At 44.0% G+C, this 24056-nt stretch overlaps 1 protein-coding gene across 1 annotated transcript in view; it reads left to right on the top strand.

The window, feature by feature from the left end:
• Positions 1–11031: 11031 nt before the first annotated feature.
• LOC311234510 (zinc finger Y-chromosomal protein 1-like) overlaps positions 11032–24056 on the top strand; it is a gene marked incomplete at its 3' end in the record, with an annotated part of 38594 nt that continues 25569 nt past the window's right edge. Inside the window, exon 1 of the mRNA XM_084321742.1 lies at positions 11032–11156. The remainder of the gene's footprint in view (positions 11157–24056) is intronic.

Raw genomic sequence — 24056 nt, 5'->3', positions numbered from 1 at the left:
TGGGCATATAATATCGTCTCATATCGATCGCAGGCACCTGAATCGAATCGTATCGTATCGTATCGTGGCCGACTGTGTGATATCGGATAATATCATATCGTTGTCCAAAGAATCGATATCGTATCGTATCGTGATGAAACTGGCGATTCCCACCCCTAGTTAAAACCTCCACCCGGAGATGAGATGCCCAGCTATCTGCCGCATCGGACGATGGCGCCCAGTGCAGCCTCCCGTACGCGAGGGATGCGAGAGACGTGGAAGAAGGAGTTGCTTGCCTTGTTCCCCGAGCTCATGGCGTCCGCCGCAGCCGCTAATGGCGTGGCGTTGCCGCAGCCACTGCCGGCACCTGTTCCTGATGACATGATAGGTCATCTCTGGCAACGTCGTCCTGTGAGAGAGTGATTGTGTGGCCACGACCCCGTTTATATAGGAGCGGATGTGGGTGTGCCAGGCGGAGGTAAATAGGTGTGTGCATGTGGAGAAAGTTATTCATTATGGAAAGGGATAGTTCCAAATAGAGCAGAGCGCTCGCTATACTCATATGACTAGGGTTATAGGATAACCTTACGTTATAGGAAAGTATACACAGAAAATAGCAGTATTAGCAGAGACGTTAAAAGGTGATATTCATGGTTACTTTACATAGGCAGTTAATTAGAATCAGAAAGCATTTGAATGTAAATGAATTAGAGCCGATGTGTGTGTATGTTGCATGTTATCTGATGAGAGAGAGAGAGGGGAAGAGAGAGAGTGAAAGAGAGATAAATGAGAGAGAGAGGGATAGATAAATTAGAGAGAGAGACAGAGGTGAGGGGAGAGAAAGAGTGTAGCAGTCTGAGAGAAAGAAAGAGAGAAATGTTTTTCTCTAAAGCCAGCTGCTGCTGCACACCTTTAAATGTCAGCCACTATCCTGCATCACACACACACACACATACACACACACACACACACACACACACACACACACACACACACACACACACACACACACACACACACACACACACACACACACACACACACACACACACACACACACACACACACACACCGATACACGCACAGATACACACACACACAAGCATAGATACACACACACACACACACCCATACACACACGGGTACACCCATACACACACACACACACAACAGGGCCGCCGCTAGGGGCGTGCAAGCAGTGCAGTCGCACAGGGCCTTGCGAGAAGGGGGGTCTCGCGAGAAGAGAGATTTTTTTTTTTTTTTTATTATTATTATTTTTTTTAATAAAAAATAAGTTAACAATCACTTTCCATTTCCATTGGTTTCATTCAATGACCCGTTTACTTTTTTGCAAAGCATCGTGGGAGGACTAACACTAGGGGGAGCTGGTTGGCGTCGGTAGAGAGATGTGAAGAAGACCGGTATTATCCACGAGGGGAGGGGGTACAGGTACGGGGTCTATTCGGCCCTATCCCTCTCTCTCTCTCTCTCTCTCTCACGCTCTCTCGGGTCTCTCTCTCTCTCACCCTCTCTCTCTCTCTTGCTCTCTCTCTCTCTCTCTCGCTCTCTCTCTTGCTCTCTCTCTCTCGCTCTCTCTCTCTCTCTTTCGCGCGCTCTCTCGGTCTCTCTCTCTCTCTCTCTCTGTCTCGCCCTCTCTCTCTCTTGCTCTCTCTCTCTCTCTGTCTCGCCCTCTCTCTCTTCTTGCTCTCTCTCTCTCTCTCGCGCTCTCTCGCGCTCTCTCTCTCTCGCTCTCTCTCTCTCGCACTCTCTCTCTCTCTCTCGCCCTCTCTCTCTCTTGCTCTCTCTCTCGTGCTCTCTCTTGCTCTCTCTCTCTCTCTCTCTCTCTCTCTCGCTCTCTCTCTCTCTCTCTCTCTCTCTCTCTCTCTCTCTCGCGCGCTCTCTCTTGCTCTCTCTCTCTCTCTCTCTCTCTCTCTCTCTCTCCTCTCTCTCTCTCTCTCTCTCTCTCTCTCTCTCTCTCTCTCGCACTCTCTCGGTCTCTCTCTGTCTCTCTCTCTCACTCGGTGTGTTGCATCATGCAGGGTCTGCTCACACTGTGCTGACGTGTGTACTAAGCTTATAGAGTTCGATTCAAATAAGGCAAAACTGCAAATCTGCATGTCGTGCTTGAAAAATGTACCTGGCTTTAAGCTTGTTTATCAGGTTCCAGGGGTGTTTTATGCATTTTCCCTGTTACTGTCAGGTGTACGACTGTACAGGTGCATTGCCACTAAGCCTCGGGCAGCACTATTATTTAAGAATACGTTGACTGGCAGGGCGGCTAGGTGGTGTAGTGAGCAAGGCACTCGCCACCAACGCAGGATACGCTGGGTTAGAGCCCAGCTCTCGGCGTTGCTACCAGCTTGGCTGGTCGTTCATACTAACACAATTGGCAGTGTTAGGGGTGGGAAAGCTGGTGGGTGGGTCCTGGTCATTGTAAACAGTGACTCCTACAGTACAATGTGGGGTTGTACCAACACTGACTAGATGTGAAATTCTCATTCAGTCGCATTCCTCCAGTTCAGCTGAGACAAGATCCTCCCCCACTAAACCAAGCCATTCTGAATTTACGTCGATCTGTGACGTGTAAGAATTCTGGGCCCTCATTTAACCAACGTGACGTACGCACAGATATGTGCGTAACCCGTGCGTACGATCATTTCTAAGCAAAGTGTGGGATTTATCAATTTGAACTTGTGCTTGACTTTGTGCGTATATTTAAGCACAGGTCGGACCATGCGTAGTTGGCGCCCGGTGGTAGAATATTTTTACAACGCGGAAATAAGCACTGACTGCGCTCCGCATAACTCAACTCGTTATTATTTTGCGCATATATTGCAGAAATACGGGAACGTTTTGATTATATTTAAAAGGCTTTGCCATTGTTAAACGTAATAAGTGGAACCCCGAAGCTGTAAGCAGAATACAAGTCATATGAACACCCACGATATAAACGCATTGCAACGAGAACAGACAGAGGTTATTTGTTGAGTGTATGTGTATACAAAACCCTTGCAATAAATGTGTCTTAAATGAATGAAAAGCATACATGCTCTGGACACAGAGCATATATCGTGTGGGTGATATCATGACTTGTATTCTGTGTCAAAGCCTAAATCAAAACGTCCCCGTATTTCTGCAATCTATGCGCAAAATAATAACGAGTTGAGTTCTAACAAAGAACGTATTACATGCTGGTAGGCTGATAGAGTAAACTATGATATGAATATGAATATGATATGATATAAAGGTATACTGGTCCGTCCGCGAGGATATCGAGGACTCGAGTTGGGGGACCCTGATGTAAACAAGACAAAAGTCTTTCTCTGGTCTGCATCCCCTTAACAATTGTGTGTATTGAGCCGTACTGTATTGTACCCATTCTGCAATCTGTTAAATAAAGTTTTCATTCATTCATTCATTCAGCCATTAAATGCAATTTGAGAATATAGGCTAAAGCGACGGCCTATAGCCTATACATATTATTTAATGTTTTCATAAGCGTAAAGATACAACAGCTAGATTAATGATCAAGTTAGTTTACTGTATGCAGGCTTCGCAGGGCTGTGTGTTATTATATGCGCAAGTTACTGTTGCATAATGTAGGCTATGGGCTGGCTGCTATTATATGTACTTCATATAGGCTGCCTAATACCAACAACAAAATAGATTGTATCATATGCCTCTACACACATTATATTATACACATCATATTATATCTTGGTTCGGCAGCGCCTCTGTGAACAATCTCTCAGAGTTTGCTCCATCAGTAATCAGTAATGTGAACGGGATTCCACTTGGTCAATGTACAGATAATCTGCGATGCACATTTTGGCTGATAATGTGCCGGTGGCCGGAGTCTCATTCATATTCACTTAAATGCAGATCATAGTTATCCACTGAAGCCATATGACTCTGCATATGACTCTGACCAGAACGGGCTCATGACGAGCGCACATAATAGGCATTAGAGCGCAGAGTTGTCTGTGAACTTGGCAACTTCATTGGATTTATTTATTCTCTAAAAATATCTATAATCATACGATTAAATATTGTTTAAAATAAACGCTAAATACTATTATTCTGTGTGTCATGTTTCCAAATAAGATTGTTCACAACGGGAAATGCTGTATTACGTTCAATTGTTGGTTGGACCTCGGTGATCAATCTCGCTCTCAGTGAAGTCTCTCAGAGTTCGCTCGGGTTAGTCCACTTTTCCACATTTCATGGGGGTGTTCCATTACCGTATATGGTTAATCGGGGCGGTTCTGGTATGCAAATACTTAAAACAGTGCACGAGCTCAAACGTAGGATCAAAGTCATATTTATCAAGACAGGTGTGCGTAGGACCTGTGTACGCACGTGTGATAAGTCCAGTTTTTTTTGTGCGTGCACACATTCTAAATTCTGTGCTTACGTATGAAAATAGAATACTTTCTGAGAAAAATTGATAAATGAGGCCCTGATCTGCATACCTCAGCTCCTTCTGTGGTTGTAGCCACCGCCCACAATCAACAATTCGAGGAAGTTAGTGTAACATTGAAGTTATGACCAAAACGGAGCGCGTGGAAATAATACGGGAGCGGTTTCCCTGTCAGACAGCACTTCCGAAAAAGAGAGAGAGAGAGAGAGGAGAGAGAGAGAGAGAGAGAGAGAGAGGAGAGAGAGAGAGAGAGAGAGAGAAGAGAGAGAGAGAGAGAGAGAGAGAGAGAGACAGATACAGAGAGAGAGAGAGAGGCTCATACGGTGCAAATCTCGGAGCGATCTCTCCTCTCTCCTCTGCTGCTGCTTTTTACACACACTCGCGACTCGAGCCGCTCACACATGAACACATGCACGCTCTGTGCTCTCGTCTCTCTGTCTGTCTCTCTTCCCTCTCCTCTCTCTCTCTCTCTCTCTCTTCTCTCCTGTCTCTCCCTGTCTCTCTCTCTCTCTCTCTGGTTTCAAGCTGCTGCGGTCAGGCAAACGCCTGCGAACACCAGCAACTAGGACAGAGGAGACTTCGGCTCAGCTTCTTCCAGCAGGCCATCAGAGTCTTGAACACTGAACTCTCCACACACGAGCACACACACAACACACACACTGTATACGCTCACACACTAGCAGTCACTTTAGCATGCTGCACACGCTCACACTCAACGGTCACTTTACACAATGAAAGGTCACTTTAAAACAAGACAGAGTGGTTCTTGTATAGTATACAGATGAATATAGCAAGCTAGCATAAAGACACATAGTATAACTGTAGACTGTATAGTATAGCATTGTATAGTAGTGTACATAAGACCCAGTGCCTCATCTGTAGCTAACAGTGTATTGCACTATCGCAGGACCTTAGCATGTCTTACCATGCTTTTTGTAAACTTTATGTACATATACCTGTTATGTCTTATTCTTATTACTTGTATTATTGCACAAATGTCTTATTCTCATCCTATTCTTATTATTGTATTATTGCACAATCATTGCGGGCAAGACCCCCCGCATTTCACTGTATACTTGTATGCCGTGACAAATACAACTCTTGACTTGACTTGACTTGACTCCCTCTCTATCTCTCCTCTCTCTCTCTCTCTCTCTCTCTCTCTCTCTCTCTCTCTCTCTCTCTCTCTCTCTCTCTCTCTCTCTCTCTCTCTCTCCCCCAAAGTTATCTGCCAGTGCAGGTGGGTGACTGTCACTCAAAGCGCATTGCGAGTATGGGCGGAGCCCAGCCAAAAACAGCTTGGAATCTGGAAGGGCAGAAAGTGGTCCACCAAAGTACTTGATTAAAAATCATAACAAAGGGGGCGGCTAAGTGGTGCAGTGGGAAAGGCACTCGCCACTAACGCAGGAGATGCTGGGTTCGAGCCCAGCTCTCTGCGTTGCTACCGGCTTGGCTGGTCGTTCATATAACACAATTGGCAGTGTTAGGGGTGGGGAAAGCCGGTGGGTGGGGATTGGACGTTGTGGACAGCGACTCCTACAGGTCGGTTGGTGCGCCTGTACAGCAGAATCAGGAAGTATCTGGGGCAGCGTGAGCCTCCCACGCGTTACTCCTCGCCACTGAGAGATTGTGCTGTTCAGGTGAAAATATGCGACAGCTGCCTCCTTGTGTACCGGAGGGGACACGTGATGCAAGGCTTGATCCTCACTGCAGACGACCAGTGGGAGGCATAGTCTAGCAACGTTCGAGACAGGGGAAGGGAGAATTGAAGGGAGAATTGGCGAGGCGAAATTGGGGATGGGAGAAAAATAGAAAAATAAGGAGAAAAAGTGGATAAAAAAGAATTATAATAATAATAAAATACATAACAATGAATTTTATTGAAAAAAAACATACACGTGTGTTCCATAGACTCACAGGAATTGTGTAAAATTGCCCAAATAATGAAAAGAATAGCAAAATAGTTCCCCTTTAATTTGTCATCTTTTAACGTCATGTCAACTTTGTACTTGTACAAAATTGTAAGTCTGAAGCTCTTTCTCACTTTCTGGTCAGACGCTTTGTGTGTACAGTACACATTTGTCTCTGATTGTAAACTGAGCATAGTCTTTTTGTGGCCACATAAACAGAAAATAAACTATGTTCTATTTTTATATACAGATTGAAATTTCTACAGTTCACTGTCATGGCTGATTTAAAATATTCCACAACAAGGTATACATAATGTACGTTATGTTATAGCCATACGTATGTATTGTATTGTAAAATTCAACATGTGTAATATGTATTACAAATAAGTACAAATATTAGATATAACCATAACCATATCTTTATGATTGATTGATTGAAAACTTTATGAACAGATTGCAGAATGGGTACAATCAGTACGGCTCAATACAAACAACTGCTAAGAGGATGCAGACCAGAAAAATACTTTCGTCTTGTTTACATCAGGGTCCTCCATTTTCAATTCATCAAGACATTTATGACATACAAGACATCAAATATACAGTACTGTGTAAGAAAAAGAGATCATAAAAAAATATATACATCCGAATAACCATAACCGTTAAGAGAATGTTAAAAACTAACCTTAACCCTATCTTTATGTCTTAACCCTAACCGTTAAGTGAATGTTAAAACTAACTAAGAGAGCTCATGGTTGTGGCTTCCAAGGCACTGCTCAGGAAGGTTGGGGATCTAGTACTCACCATCGATGGCTGCTCCATTCTCCCTCCTCAGAAGTCCGCAACCTAGGCGTAATTCTGGACTCCACACTCTCATGTATCCCACATATCAAATCAGCCTTTTTTCACCTCAAGAACATTTCTTTTTTTTATCTACTTTTTCTCCCCATTTTCTATTTTTCTCCCATCCAAATTTCGTATTATCCAATTCTACCCTCCCCTGTCTCGAACGTTGTTAGACCATGCCTCCCACTGGTCGGCTGCAATGTGGACGAAGCCTTGCATCACGTGTCCCCTCCGGTACACGAGGAGGCAGCTGTCGCATCTTTTCACCTGTACAGCGCGATCTCTCAGCGGCGAGGAGTAACGCGTGGGAGGCTCACGCTGCCCCCATTGCTTCCTGATTCTGCTGTACAGGCGCACCAACCGACCTGTAGGAGTCGCTGTCCACAATGTCCGATCCCCACCCACCGGCTTTCCCACCCCCTAATACTGCCAATTGTATTAGTATGAACGACCAGCCAAGCTGGAAGCAACGGCAAGAGCTGGGCTCGAACCCAGCATCTCCTGCGTTAGTGGCGAGTGCCTTGCCCACTGCGCCACTTAGCCGCCCTACCTCAAGACATTTCAAGACTCCGGCCCTCACTTACAGACTCTGTGGCTGAAACCCTCATCCACGCCTTCATCACCTCCCGTTTGGACTACTGTAATGGAGTCCTATCCCGGGTGACCCACAAAGCCCTGGACAGGCTCCAGTACGTTCAGAACTCTGCCACCACGGTTCTCACCCGCACCAAACCCTGGCAGCACATCACCCCCAGTGCCACCCTCATTCACCTCCACTGGCTTCCCGTAAAATCTCGTGTCACCTTCAGGATCCTCCTGCTCACATATAAATCCTTACACACCACCGCCCCTCAATACTATCCGACCTTCTCCACACCTACACCACCCCCTCCCGGAATCTCCGCTCCTCTGACGCAGGCTTACTCACCATACCCTGCACAAGCCAGGTTGCGGACCATTGGGGACAGGGCTTTTAGTGTCGCTGCCCCCACCCTTTGGAACTCCCCTCCCATGGACATCCGAAATGCGAACTCTCTCGCCCACTTTAAAAACCTGCTGAAAACCCACCTCTTCACCCAGGCATATGGTCTCTGATGCTCCAATTAGCATCCTATTCATTCTGTTTGTTCTATTTTGTTTTGTTCTGTTGTTCTGTCTGTTTGCTCTGTTCTGTTTTTGTAATTTAGTCCACCATTATCCTCTCCCCCCATCCCCTTTTATTGTAAAGTGCCTTGGGTATGTGAAAGGTGCTATATAAATCCAAAACACGTTTCGCAATTATGCCACAACAATGTGGAACGCCCTACCCAAAGCTGTAAAGGAATGTGAATCCCTGCCCACATTCAAAACCGCCCTTAAAGAGCACCTACGGGAGGCTGCAATTCGAAACTGGCCACCGTAAATGCCCAAAACCCCACCACCTCCTAATAGACAGTCTCCTCCCCACCGCATGTATATATTCCCTCCCCGCCGTATGTATATTCCCCTCCCACCCACCCACCCCCTCCTAATGTACAGTCCCCTCCCCATCATATGTATATACTCTGTCAGGATCTAGGGGTAACAGTACTGTATATTTGAATACCGCCTATGTCACAAATGTATCAGTACTAAATACCTATATGTCCCTATGCCATAAATGTCATGTATGTTATGTATGTCATAAATGTCTATATGAATTGAAAATGGGGACCCTGATGGAAACAAGACAAACGTCTTTCTCAGGTCTGCATCCCCTTAACAATTGTATGTATTGAGCCGTACTGTATTGTACCCATTCTGCAATCTGTTAAATAAAGTTTTCATTCATTCATTCATTCAATCACACAAAGTAATCACAAAACAAACTGGTCAGACTACTGCTTGACCTTACTCCTAGAACCACCCACCCCTGCCCACTTTGAAAACCTAGGAAGTAGACGACAGAGTACAGCAACTTGCAATGGGCCTGGTCTACAAGATACACTACACCACTAAGGTACCCATCCATGTACATGTCAAAATACTTCCCAAAGGTCAGTGAATACCATGACCACAACACCAGAGGGAGCTCCACAAATCATGTTAAACCCAGATTCGGCTCAAACAAGGGACTAAACATGTTTCGCAATTATGCCACATCAATGTGGAACGCCCTACCCAGTACCCACAGCTGTAAAGGAATGTGGATCACTACCCACTTTCAAAACCACTCTCAAAGAGCACCTACGGGAGACTGCAATTCGAAACTGGCCCCTGTAAATGTCCAAACCCAACCCCTCCAATGTACAGCCCCCCCCCCCCCCCCCCCCCCACCCACCCACCCCACCACCGCCAATGTACAGTCCCCCCCCACCCCACCCACCCAACCACCTCCAATGTACAGTCCCCCCCCCACCCCACCCCCACCTACCCAACCTCCTCCAATGTTTCAAGTTCAAGTTCAAGTTCTTTAATAGTTGTCATACAGAAGTACAGAATACTTTCATACAAAATGCTTCTTACTGTTACGCTCCAGAGACTGTGCTAGACAAGATAGTATCAAATAACATAATAACATAATATAGCATGAATTTAGAAGAAGAAAATGAGGTCACAGTTGTTCGGTATAGACATATGTACAATGTTCTGAGTTACCATATAATATACAATACACAACTATGCAGTGTACTAATGTACAGTACTATCTAGTGCAAAGCAGAAATGGGATGAGGTACAATTTTAGGTACAATTTACAGTAAGGTGTACAAGTTGTAGTGCAATCCTTCATCCATAAATATAAAGTGTGGGGAGTGGGTGCTACAGTGTGTTTGTTTAAAGTGGGTGTGTGCTATAAAGTGTGTGTAGTGGGTGCTGCAGTGTGTTTGTTTAAAGTGAGTGTGTGCGTGTGGATGTGTGTGCTATGTGTGTTTGGTGGTTGTTGTGTGTAGTGTTCATTCATTGTTCGTTTAGCAGCCTGATGGCCTGGGGATAGAAGCTACTTCTGAGTCTTTCTGTGCTCGCCTTGAGACTCCTGTATCGCTTGCCTGACGGCAGCAGTTCAAAGAGGCAGTTGTTCGGGTGGCTCGAGTCCTTAATAATTCTCTTAGCCTTCCCCTTGCAACGCTTGTAGTAAATGTTCTGGAGGGTGGGGAGCCCCCCTCCGATTGTGCGTTCGGCTGAACGTGTCACTCTTTGTAGTCTGCTTTGGTCTTTTGCAGTGCTATTCCCAAACCAGGAGGTGATGTTGCCGGTCAAGATGCTCTCTATTGTACATGAGTAGAAGTTCTTAAGGATCTTCTGGCTGACTTGGAACTTCCTTAGGCGCCTGAGGAAGTAGAGGCGTTCTTCCCCCTCAAATGTATATACTCTCTTTTTAGACTATTTTTGTACTCATAAACAGTACTGTATATTTGTAGATCTGGTATGTCATAAATGTCTAGATGTAACAGTACTGTCTATCTGTATGTCATGTATGAACCCGTCCAATCTTTCGCCGTCAACCAAAGACGCACTTCATCAACCATTATCTGAAATAAAATTAAATTTAAAAAATAAAAATAAAATAAAATCTAACCATAGCTGTACTGTATTGTACCCATTCTGCAATCTGGTAATAAAATGTTCAATCAATCAATCAATCAATCAATCAATCAATCAATCAATCAATCAATCAGTCATTATTATTATTATTATTATTATTTTATTATTATTATTATTATTATTATTATTATTATTATTATTATTATTATTATTATTATTATTATTATTATTATTATTATTATTTATTATTATTATTATTATTAAGAGAGGGGCGGGGGTAAACTGTAGGCTACTCTGATTCGTCAAATGTAAAACTCTTTGAGTGACATCATTGGTTCTCCTGTAGGAAACCAGAGAAACCCGGAAGTAAACAAGCGTGCGAAGCGTCATCATCATCTCCATGTAAACAAACGGCAACTTTTCAAAGACTTCTGCTTTTCTACACGTTTATGCGTCAGTCTGTTTAGTCACAGTCAGATAACCACAACTGACTACAGAAGCAGGTGAGTCTAAATTTGACGTAATATATGTTATTATGTGCTTTTATCGTGGACCAGGGCAGCTAACGTCCACTAGCTAACCCAACCTAGCTAAATTACATGCATTAGTGTCTGAACGAACACTACGTTGGTACCAGCCAGGCTCATAGATAGCAGAGAGAGAGAGAGAGAGAGAGAGAGATTATAGCGAGAGAAAGTAGGAGAAAGGATGTGGATGGAAAGAGGAGAGAAGATTATAGATCAGATTATATGTCAAATGATAGATGAATGAATGAATGAAAACTTTATTTAACAGATTGCAGAATGGGTACAATACAGTACGGCTCAATACATACAATTGTTAAGGGGATGCAGACCTGAGAAAGACGTTTGTCTTGTTTCCATCAGGGTCCCCCATTTTCAATTCATATAGACATTTATGACATACACAACATACATGACATTTATGGCATAGGGACATATAGGTATTTAGTACTGATACATTTGTGACATAAACGGTATTCAAATATACAGTACTGTTACCCCTAGATCCTGACAGAGTATATACATATGATGGGGAGGGGACTGTACATTAGGGGGGGGTGGGTGGTTGGGGGAGAAATATACATACGGCGGGGAGGGAATATATACATGCGGTGGGGAGGAGACTGTCTATTAGGAGGTGGTGGGGGTTTTGGGCATTTACGGTGGCCAGTTTCGAATTGCAGCCTCCCGTAGGTGCTCTTTAAGAGCGGTTTTGAATGTGGGCAGGGATTCACATTCCTTTACAGCTTTGGGTAGGGCGTTCCACATTGTTGTGGCATAATTGCGAAACGTGTTTAGTCCCTTGTTTGATCCGAATCTGGGTTTAACATGATTTGTTGAGCTTCCTCTGGTGTAGTGGTTGTGGTATTACTATTCACTGACCTTTGGGGAGTATTTTGACATGTACATGGGCACCCCGGTCGTATAGTGTATCTTGTAGACCAGGCCCATTGCAAGTTGCTGTACTCTGTCGTCTACTCTAAGCCATCCTAGGTTGTCAAAGTGGGCAGGGGTGAGGTGGGTTCTGGGGTTCAGGTCAAGTAGTAGTCTGACCAGTTTGTTTTGTGATGTTTGTAATTTTGTTTTAAGCGCCTTTGAGGTGCTTTGGTACCATGAGGTGCATGCATAGTCATAGTACCCTTGAATGAGTGCTCCTGCCAGAGTCTTCAGGGTATTCTTGTTTACCAGAGAGGAGATCCGGTACAAGAATCTAGTTTGTTGGTTGACTTTTTTTATTACATTGGATGCCATTTTGTCACAGGAAAGATTTGATTGATTGATTGATTGAAAACTTTATTAACAGATTGCAGAATGGGTACAATACAGTACAGCTCAATACACACAATTGTTAAGGGGATGCAGACCAGAGAAAGACTTTCGTCTTGTTTACATCAGGGTCCCCCATTTTCAATTCATCAGGACATATATGACATACATGACATACAGATAGTCAGTACTGCTACATCTATACATTTATGACATACCCGATTTGCAAATACAGTACTGTTTGTGATACAGAAGGAGTCAAGAAAAGGGAGTATATACATTTGACGTAGAAACTGTACATTGGAGGAGGTTGGGTGGGGGGGGGGGGTTGGGTACATTGGGATATTGACAACCATACTGGGTAATTTACATTGGAGGTGGTTGGGGGGGGGGGGCACACTGTATAAACAAGCAAAACTGTACATTGAGGGGGGGGGGGAGGAGACACTGTACAAACAAACAAAATTGTACATTGGACTATTGACAAAACCATACTAGGTAAATGACTGTACATTGGAGGGGGTTGGGTTAGGATATTTACAGGGGCCAGTGTTGAATTGCAGTCTCCCGTAGGTGTCCCTTGAGAGAGGTTTTGAAAGTGGGTAGTGATCCACATTCCTTTACAGCTTTGGGTAGGGCGTTCCACATTGATGTGGCATAATTGCGAAACGTGTTTAGTCCCTTATTTGAGCCGAATCTGGGTTTAACATGATTTGTGGAGCTCCCTCTGGTGTTGTGATCGTGGTATTCACTGACCTTTGGGAAGTATTTTGCCATGTACATGGGTACCTTGGTCGTGTAGTGTATCTTGTAGACCAGGCCCATTGCAAGTTGCTGTACTCTGTCGTCTACTCTAAGCCATCCTAGGTTGTCAAAGTGGGCAGGGGTGAGGTGGGTTCTAGGAGTAAGGTCAAGCAGTAGTCTGACCAGTTTGTTTTGAGATGTTTGTAATTTTGTTTTTAGCGCCTTTGAGGTGCTTTGGTACCATGAGGTGCAAGCATAGTCGTAGTACCCCTGAATGAGTGCTCCTGCCAGAGTCTTCAGGGTATTCTTGTTTACCAGAGAGGAGATCCGGTACAAGAATCGAGTTCGTTGGTTGACTTTTTTTATTACATTGGATGCCATTTTGTCACAGGAGAGATTCGCCTCTAGGATGGAACCCAGGTAGGTAATTTCATCTTTCCTTGTGACAATATTGTCACCCACTGTAACTGAGAAGCCGTCGGTCTTGCTGAGTTTGTTATTTGAACCGAAGAGAATGGACTCTGTTTTGCCCATGTGTAATGATAGTTTGTTATCAGCGAGCCATATGCAGATTTTGCCTAGTTCCGAGCTGAGGGTTTTTTCAACCTGCAACTTGTTCTTGTCAGAGACCAGCAGGGCTGAGTCGTCCGCAAACAGGAACAAGTTGCAGTCACAGGCTGACGACATGTCATTTGCATAAATTAGGAAGAGTAGCGGTCCTAGTATGCTTCCTTGTGGAACACCACAGCTCACTGTGAGGGGGGGGGGATAGAGTACCGTTTACCTCTACCATCTGTTCTCTCCCCTCCAGGTAGGATTGCATCCAGCTCACTGATAAGCTATCAAAACCAATTGCTTTTAGCTTGTCAATCAGAATGGAGTGATTGACCGTGTCAAAGGCCTTTTGTAGGTCCAGCATGACCATGCCGCAGTATTTGCCCGCGTCCACCTCTTGTTTGATGTGGTCGTTCAAATAGAGGAGGCATGTGTCAGTGGAGTGGGACGTTCTGAAGCCAGATTGGAATTCGTCGATTAGATTTTTTTCCGCCAGGTACTTTTCGACCTGTTCGTAGACTATTTTCTCCATGACTTTCGAGATGGAGGTAAGAATAGAAACAGGGCGGTAGTTGCCTGGGTCTAATTTGCTGCCCTTTTTGTGCAGAGGGGTCACTCTCGCAATTTTGAAGTCCTTGGGGACGTGCCCCTGTTTCATAGAGAGGTTTATTATGTGTGTGATGACTGGGGTGATGGCGGCTGCTGCGTCTCTGAGGAATTTGGAGGGGATGTTGTCATGGCCAGTGGCCTTGTTAGGTTGGAGGGCGCTCAGTTTTTTGAGTACCTCATCGGTTGTTACCATTTCAAGTTTGAAGTCGTTTTTGTAGTATGCTACTAGGGGTGGGACGATACATCGATCCAGATCGATATATCGATCTATTATCAATAATCAAATAGGATCGATGCCACGTAAAAAGATCGATTCATATTGCGATACTCTTATTTTGAAAATCCGGCGACGTCATCGCCCCATGCCCAGTGTTGTGAAACTCAAACTCCGTTTAACATCAACAGCAGTAGCGTCTAGAGCAGTGATTCCCAACCTGGGGTCCGCGGACCCCCAGGGGTCCGCCAGCGGGCGCAGGGGGTCCGCCAGACAACAGATGATTTGAGGTCTTTAAAAATTTTTTTTTTTTTTTTTTTTTTATATATTTTTTTATCATCAGAAGCATGAATAGTCTCTCCACTACAATAAAAAATAAAGATAAATAAATAAACATCTAGACATGATTTTTGAACGTTAACAGTAGGCTACCGGGTAGCCGCTAAAACGCGAATCAGTTGACTGTATCACTTTCTGTAGCTAGCCTAGCACGCTAGTTAACTTTCTCGGCTCGTCTGCAGTCAGCCGCCAGAGGCGAAAATGTGTGACAAATGAAAAGGAGATGACGGCAGCTCATCTGCAAAAAAAGTTAGGACCTACAGCAATCGCGAAAATTACATCACCATGGGCTTCACTGAGGGACCAGACAAACGACCTGAGTGTGTGATTTGTGGAGAAAAGTTGGCAAACTCGAGCCTGAAGCCCAGCAAGCTGAAGAGACATCAGGCGTCTAAGCACCCAGAAACCGTTGGGAAGGATCCAGACTTTTTTCGGAGGAAAGAACAGTCTCTCAAGGCGAACAAGCCTGTTGATGTTAGAGTAGCGTGGAGCAGGGGTGGCAGTGATTTACAGAAGGCTACCGAAGCCTCCTTTGAGTGTTCGCTTTTAATTGCAAAAGCAAAGAAACCGCACAATATTGGCGAGCAGCTCATCAAACCAGCCTGCATCAAAATGGTTTAGAAACTGTGCGGCCCACAGGTGGCGGATAAACTAAAATCAGTACCACTCTCGAACAATGTAGTGAAAGACCGAATTGATAAGATGTCAAGTGATTGCGAGCAGCAGCTGTCAGAAAAGCTTAGAAAGGGTCCATTTGCCATACAACTTGATGAAACTACAACTGTCGCAGACGAGGCTGTGCTCATCGTTTATGTGCAATATATTGAAAATGAGGATCTGAAGCAGGACATTCTCATGTCAGTCAACCTTACTACCACCACTCGAGGTGAGGATATTTTTACTGCAGTGGATTCTTACTTCATTCAACATAAATGCAAACCGTTCACCATTAGGGCCTGATTTGAGAGGATGAATACAGGATTTGAATATTGGCCAACATTTTGAAATACATATGGTGCAAGATTAGATTTGTTGATTGAAGGCACAAGTCAAAGAAGCATAGTGGGTCTAATTATGATGCATATGCCTGTGTATAGGCAGTTTGTTATTAAAATGACAAAAAAAAAGGTATTAAACCCAGCTAGGACAGATTCTCTCTGCTACTGATTGGAATTTCCTGTCTCATATTTAGTTTAATTTGTTGCATTGATTTGTTCCATAAATGCAAACCGTTCACCATTAGGGACTGATTTGAGAGGATGAATACAGGATTTGAATATTGGCCAAACATTTTGAAATGCATATGGTGCAAGATGAGATTTGTTGATTGAAGGCACAAGTTAAAGAAGCATAGTGGGTCTAATTGTGATGCATATGCCTGTGTATAAGCAGTTTGTTATTAAAATGACAAAAAAAGGTATTAAACCCAGCTAGGACAGATTCTCTCTGCTACTGATTGGAATTTCCTGTCTCATATTTAGTTTAATTTGTTGCATTGATTTGTTCCATAAATGCAAACCGTTCACCATTAGGGCCTGATTTGAGAGGATGAATACAGCATTTGAATATTGGCCAAACATTTTGAAATGCATATGGTGCAAGATGAGATTTGTTGATTGAAGGCACAAGTCAAAGAAGCATAGTGGGTCTAATTGTGATGCATATGCCTGTGTATAAGCAGTTTGTTATTAAAATGAAAAAAAAATAAGTATTTTATGGTATCTTATTAGGAGGGGGTCCGTGAATTTCATCAGAGATGTTTGGGGGTCCCTGGTGGGAAAAAGGTTGGGAACCACTGGTCTAGAGCGTCACTAGAGCAAGACTAGTGTGCCTATTCTGTGACCCAAAACATGTCCCTGCTGTTTTATTCCACAACAGGTCCAATGCATCTAACCTGCTTTGCAATCCTCGTCACTCCATTATGCCCACGTCGCGTTAAAGATCGAAGATAACGTTACGTTAGCGTGAGCTAACAAGCTAACCCAGAGCCATAGGCAGAGAGAAGTGGTGACTGGGAGGGTGCATTCTCGGGATAGCCCCACTAACAGGATCTGGCCGGTACTGCACCTTGGGACTCCCAATATGCTTTTCCAGCCAAAATACAGCTCTGTGACAGTGAATATGATATTAATATCGAGAGAAAAAAAGAAAAACGAACCAAAAACAGTGAACAGGAGGTCTATTTGTATTAAAAACAATAGATTGTTTTTCATTTAAATGTCTGGAAGAGCTCAAAAATAAAAATGTCAGGATATTTCCATTGCCTTTTTTTTTGTTGATTTAAATGTTACTGATTGTATTAAATGGGCACATAATATCGTCTCATATCGATCGCAGGCACCTGAATCGAATCGTATCGTATCGTGGCAGACTGTGTGATATCGGATAATATCGTATCGTTGTCCAAAGAATCGATATCGTATCGTATCGTGATTAAACTGGTGATTCCCACCCCTATATGCTACTATGTGTTCTACCCCATAATGCCCTGAGTGAGAGGGTAGTTTGTTTACCAGTGTTGTGGCTATGTTTGTGAAGAAGATGTTTAAGTAATTGGCTCAGTAATAGATCAGAATATAGATCAGAATATAGATCAGATTATAGATCAGAATATAGATCCGATTCAGCGTTTCCGTTAGCCGGTAATTACCGGTATTTGACCGGCAAAATATGTTGAAGTCCGAATATTTAAATCTCTCCGGTCATAATGTCCGGTGAAAATAATTTCTCTAAGCACAATTTTATTATTTGAATTGTATTAAAATAGGCTAAAATTAAATAGCCTATGCGATGAACGAAACAATCATTACATGTTCAGGGGTGTACAGTGCGACATATATCTCGCACGTGCTACAGCAACAGCTGTCTGTGCGATGGATGGATTTACTTCAGTAGCACTGGTGCGATAGGGATTCGGTTCATATAGATACTCTTATTTTGAAAATCCTGTAGCGGGTCTCATTTCTGCCCACGCGCAGCTCCAGCTAGGCTCCGAAAGCTAGAAACGTTCAGGTGCATATGATACTCTTATTTTGAAAAAACTCTTGTGACAACTCGACGAGTCGTATCCGCCCTATCCGTGCTTCTGCTAGAAGAGCAGCGCGTTGGTCGGTTGGTGCACGTTAACACAGCAGTGCGCCTACACGTCCCGAAATAAGTCCGTGGTGTTTTTTCTTTCTCGCAACGGGTCAAATGCATCTACATGCTTTGCACCGTCGCCATTCCTTTATGCGCACATCGCCCGAAATTAACGTTTATGTACCATTACAATCACTACAACGTTAGCAAGCTAACAAGCTAATCCTGAGCAGAGGGCGCAGAGCCAGCAGACACAGTGTGGAAAGGGAAATGGGGGGCACTCTCTCCCCTTCCCTGTGTGTGTGTGTGCGTGCGTGCGTTTGGAAAGACGATGAAGTCACTAGTCAGGACTCGGGACAGGAGTATATTATAGTAAACTGAGGATGGACAGATAATGATGATATTCAAATACAAGTTTCGAGAGGAGTGGAAGTCCTTGGCACCTGGACTCTCCAATTTTTAATAACCAGCAATTACTTGTTGGACACAAGCCGGTTAATATTCCTCAATGGCAAAGGAGGGGAGTGCATACTCTGGAGGATATTTATGATAAGAACGGCCTCCGTGCGTTTCAGGACTTAAGAGAATTTTATGATCTTCCCGGCGAGTCCTTCTTTCTTTACCTTCAACTAAGGTCAGCACTGAGGGCGCATGGCGTACCGTGGGCTCAAGCCTTGCACCCACACCCCTTCCTCAGGCTCATAGTGGACAGGACGACATCCAGAGGGTTTGTCTCCGACTTTTATACGCTCTTAATTCAATCCACGTATAAAAATGTATCATTGGATACAATCTGGCGTGTGGATATCCCGGAGTTGGACCCCGAGTTTGACTGGGATGATGTTTGGGCAAATGTGGCATTATCTTCCCGCAACCCCAATCACCAGCAAATTAATTTTAATTATATTCATAGGACCTATCTTACACCTAGGAAGCTATGTGCTATGGGACTGATAACCGACTCTCGGTGCACTTTGTGCTCTCAAAAGGCCACAGGCACTTATATGCATATGTATTGGGATTGCCCACCAGTGGCCCGCTTCTGGAGGTCAATAACGGACAAACTTTCAGATCTGTGTGGCTTAACTATCCCATTCACAGCTGTTACGCTACTCCTGAACGATATAACGACACTACCCGCGTCCGTACAACTGAAAAGGGTTGTCCTAGCGGGCGTCACAGCAGCGAAGAAGCTAATAGCAATGAGATGGAAGGAGCCTGAGAAGCTTACAATGATTAACTGGTCCCTAACTCTATTGGATGTGATTTATCTTGAGATATCCACAGCCCGGGTGATTGGGGTGGGGCAGGCTGGAATTGACCTGTGGTTCGCAGCAGCTGAGAAGGTAAAGACCGCAGTGTGCGGCTGAGCGGGGTTGGGGTGCGTGTTCGGGTGAGTCCGGCGGTCTCTTGGGAGGGGGAGGAGGAAATGTTTTTGTCTGTCTTGTCCCTTGTCTTGTCATCTTGAGTTTAGCTGGGGATATTATGGGGGGGCAGCTATTTAACTAGTTCTTCACTGTTTGGCCACTTTTACACGGTCTCTGTGAGTCTATGGAACACCTACAGGTTTTTGTTTTTTCATGAAGGTTCATTGCTCTGGTTTCAGGTCGTGTTCCCCCAAAAAATTGTCCTTGTGGTGGATTGGAGATGTACGTTTTATTAATATAGGGTCACACGGCCGGGAATCGGGACTGAACACTGGGAAAGACCATTTATTAGATAGTACCCCTTGGAATTAATTTAGTAGGTTGAACTCTGGTTTCTTTTCTCTTGTCTGTATAATTGTTAGTCATTATTATTATTGTTTTTGTTATTTTCTTGTGAAGTTCTATGTATTGTGATTGTGGTTAATGTGTTGTCTTGTTTTGTGAGAATGTCAATAAAAAAATTTGATCAAAAAAAAAAAAAAAAGGGATTCGGTTCATATAGATACTCTTATTTTGAAAATCCTGTAGCGGGTCTCATTTCTGCCCACGCGCAGCTCCAGCTAGGCTCCGAAAGCTAGCAACGTTCAGGTGCATATGATACTCTTATTTTGAAAAAACTCTTGTGACAACTCGACGAGTCGTATCCGCCCTATCCGTGCTTCTGCTAGAAGAGCAGCGCGTTGGTCGGTTGGTGCACGTTAACACAGCAGTGCGCCTACACGTCCCGAAATAAGTCCGTGGTGTTTTTTCTTTCTCGCAACGGGTCAAATGCATCTACATGCTTTGCACCGTCGCCATTCCTTTATGCGCACATCGCCCGAAATTAACGTTTATGTACCATTACAATCACTACAACGTTAGCAAGCTAACAAGCTAATCCTGAGCAGAGGGCGCAGAGCCAGCAGACACAGTGTGGAAAGGGAAATGGGGGGCACTCTCTCCCCTTCCCTGTGTGTGTGTGTGCGTGCGTGCGTTTGGAAAGACGATGAAGTCACTAGTCAGGACTCGGGACAGGAGTATATTATAGTAAACTGAGGATGGACAGATAATGATGATATTCAAATACAAGTTTCGAGAGGAGTGGAAGTTTGAAGACAGACTAGACTACAATATGATGCGGGGGTGGTGAGTTGAAACAGTGTGTGTGAATGAATGAATGAAAACTTTATTTTTAACAGATTGCAGAATGGGTACAATACAGTACGGCTCAATACACACAATTGTTAAGGGGATGCAGACCAGAGAAAGACGTTTGTCTTGTTTACATCAGGGTCCCCCATTGTGTGTGTGTGTGTGTCCCAACCGACCCCACTTCTATGTTTCAATAAATTATTTGCATTTAAAACTATTAACGCTGACTCATTCCTTCAGTCCACTCAAAATTATGCTAATATTCCTTATGTTGTTTATGATATTAATTTAAAATAGCATATGAGAGTATCATAGTAATAATAACACATGGCGATATACTAAATGACAGCCAAACATGGCACTGCAACTAAATAACACAAATACAATAGGCACATTTGTGACTGTTACAAATATAACACGTTTTATACTTGTGCTACAAGATTTTGGCCTGTGCTACAAAACTATCAACCTCTGTAGCACCAGTGCTATGTAGGGATGGGAATCGAAAACCGGTTCCCGTTGGGAACCGGTTCCTAATTGGCCGATGCCTGGAACCGTGTGGCTCCTGTGACTTTCGATTCCCTTAACGCTGCCAGGTTTTTCCTACAGTTGCGCGCGTTAGCATATAGCCATGGCAGACTGTATTTGATTCCTTAAGGGCTCGAAATTGCCTGGCTTTTGGTCATATGCTCCCGAAATGCTCCCGCTGTTTGGCTACTTCTATGTGCAGTGAAAACTACTTGAATGCTTTAGAACATAGTCATTGATTTAGTTTAGGTTGAGCTAAAATTAGCCGCGGAGCTATCGCTAGCTAACGTGAGCTAACGCTTTAATCAAGCTCACAAAGAGAGATAAACAGCTGACAGCGGATAGTACAGGTACAAATACAATAAAACAGCGGGTGGGGACTGTTGTGTAAACATTGTACTCTTTAGTTCACATATAATAAGAGCCGGATTGTTTATTTACAAAGTCTCTACTCTGAGTCCGTCAGACAGGAAGTACCATGGTGCAACATACAAATGTGTCCGTGTAGCAACACAAGCCAATACCTACAGGACAGGGGCCCGGGGAGGGAGCTCTGTGTGTCTGTGTGTGTGTGTGTGTGTGTGTGTGAGACAGAAGTCAGAGGAATAACGACTGTTATTCAATAGATTAAATTAGTTTAAGAATAAAAAAATAAATACATTTTAAGAGAATCTCAAATACATTATTTTATTTAAGTGTAGGCTATAGTTAATGTTTTATTTTTTACAGTTTTTGTATTTTTCTGACATGGTAAATGGCTGCTTTTTTATATAGCGCTTTTATCCAAAGCGCTTTACAATTTGTTCCTTACATTTTACCCAATCACTCACACATTCACACAACGACGGCGGAGGCAACCATGCAAGGTGCCAACCTGCTCATCGGGAGCAGTTAGGGGTTAAGTGTCTTGCTCAAGGACACATCGACACGCTGCCCGGGAGGAGCGGGAATCGAACCGGGAACCTCCGGATTGCCAGAAGACTGCTCTACCTCCCGAGCCACTGTCGCCCCTGACATGGGGGCTCAACAATAAATGACAATCAGAAATGTCAAGTTGCATGTTGTTATTCTAACCAGCTTAGTTCTGTTGCATTTCCAATTTATTTATTTAAATTATAAATTGATCAGGTATCGATAAGAGAATCGATAAGCAGAATCGATAATGGAATCGTATCGATAAAATCCTATCAATTCCCATCCCTAGTGCTATGTGCAAAAAAAGTTAACGTACAGCCCTGATGTTACTTCACTCTGATAAAGCGCGGATGGCGCCGCTCGGATGTGAATCTTTTTTTCTTTCTTTTTTTGAGCCTGTCTGGCCACCATAACGACAAACAGGTATACGAGCGAGAGAGAGAGATGGCCAAAACAAGCTAAGCTTAACAAATATTTCATGAAACCAAGCACAAGCAGGTCTAATAATAATGACAACGAAGATGAGTCTTCTGAACTTGAAGTCACAGAGACCGCTGATGCCGTGGTGAAAGAAAACAGAAACAGAAATGTCGAGCGTTCAGGCCCGAGTGGAACGTTTAATTCTCCTGGCTGAGGTGCGACATTATATCCACATTTTCCAGTTCACTGATCCAGCCAGGGTTACCACAGTTCATTCTGGAACCTCAGATCCCCGCTGATCATGGAGTTCTACAGTATCGCGTTGGATCCATACACGTATCGATTTTTTCGAATGGTGATCAGGAATTGGAATATACCAGTTGGATACCATCTGATGTCAGGTAAGGACTCTATGTTATCAGTGTTGTGAAGGGCCAGATTAAACCGAATATATATATATATTTATATATATATATTTAATTGTATTTGTATATTCTCTAATATTCCCTGATATCCCTTGTATATTCCTTGTACAATATGCATTGAATATCCATTCTAGCCTACTGAACATCCCATAATAGTCTCCATTCTACTATTGGTCGAGACCTTGGTGCCAGGCTGCCATACCCCCCAGACCCAGTTCAAACGTACCGCTCAACATGTACAAACAAGTCCTAGTTCCGCGTAGGAATCTGGCTACCGCACCACTAATGGTACTATTTGTTCATAGTGCGTATATATACTGCGCTACTAAAGTAGGACTTTCTTTTTAGTCCAGTTTCTTACCCTCCAATAGAGTGACAGACGTAAAGCCTCCCCGCGACGCCACGTGTGGGAGTAAGGCCAAGTTCGGCCTACCATCGGTATTGAGACATCGTGTATATTAATATTTGAATAGTCATATTTGGCACTATATCGTCGAGTTGGACGTAGTCTATTAAGCTAATAATAGTCTATTCATATGTAGTGCTTCGTGCGGTGAGAATACTATCGTAGTCAGTACCCCCATCGTTTCGGGTAGAACTGGCTGCTTATCCAGGGTGGCCGACCCCATGTGAGGCTGCACCCGAGGAGCCCCAGAGCCGACGAGCGAGTGGACCTGCATACCGGATTATTCTACCGACGACAGCCCGCCTTCCCAGGCACGGATTATGCTTTGTATACAGTGATTATTCTATGGATAAAGACCAACACTGCCGTGTGTTGGAAACCCCCCCCCCCGGAGAGGACGACAGGTGAGGAGACGCTCTACACGACGAGGTCGCTTCACGTCTCTCCATCGTGGACCGGAGGAAGCCGGCCCACAGAGAGTCCAACTGCTTTCATCTGTGGATCGAGGATCGCTGAGGCACCGAGCCGCACAACCGTGGGTTCTCCCAGGATACCCTCGGCCAGACGGATACAGCCAGACTCTACCCCCCCCCCTTCTCCAGTTGTCTTACAAGCGACCGGAATCCCCCCCTAGTGTATCCAGTTCTATAATCATTAAAGTATCATTGCTATTATTCCTTAAATATTCCAGGTGTATATTTACCGCCTGCGCCACCAGAGATTGGACGTTCTCTATTGATATACCAACGAATACTCATTTGCCATAAAAGTGCATCCTATTTCAAATCATAAATGTAATTAAGTGATTGCTGTACATACCTT

This window comes from Notolepis coatsorum, assembly GCF_963971535.1.
Source record: "Notolepis coatsorum genome assembly, chromosome: 1".
NCBI lineage: Eukaryota > Metazoa > Chordata > Actinopteri > Aulopiformes > Paralepididae > Notolepis > Notolepis coatsorum.
Note: the sequence above shows the minus strand (reverse complement) of the source record. Positions and strands in the feature narration are given on the sequence as shown.